The sequence below is a fragment of the Pygoscelis adeliae genome, unplaced genomic scaffold, assembly GCF_000699105.1.
Source record: "Pygoscelis adeliae isolate BGI_AS28 unplaced genomic scaffold, ASM69910v1 Scaffold205, whole genome shotgun sequence".
NCBI classification, from domain to species: domain Eukaryota; kingdom Metazoa; phylum Chordata; class Aves; order Sphenisciformes; family Spheniscidae; genus Pygoscelis; species Pygoscelis adeliae.
The window spans coordinates 20719-21183 of NW_008824759.1; positions in this window are offsets into that span (position 1 = coordinate 20719).

A 465-nucleotide genomic window follows, 5' to 3' on the forward strand; every position below is an offset into this window, starting at 1 on the left:
GCCATGCTCCATGCGGCCACAGTCAAGTTAGGCTGGTGAGTTGGTTTGTCCATCTCTTCAGTAATTCTGGCTCTGCTGCTGAACATGCTGACCAAGAACAGGTACTCTAAAGGCACTGACCTGTCTGCCCTTTCCTGTCCTGAAAGGCTTCCACAAAAGGAACCCATAAAGGTTATATTCAGCGATGAATAGTTGGGGCCCAAGTATTAAGGAAAAGGGATAGCCTCCAAGTTGCTTCCAGCACCAGGAACAGGCCTGGTGGAGGCAGCACCACAGATTGCTGGGACCTGATCCTCAACTAGATGGGAGGGTAAAATCCTGTTCCAAGAAGAAGCAAGTATTTCCCTTTCTCGGGGACAGGCTGCTGTGAAGCCTGAAATCCTTCTAGTACACAGGATATTCAGCCACACCTAAGGCCCTTGGACTTCAGGAGTTTCTGCACTCCTTCCGGACGGTGATGGCTTT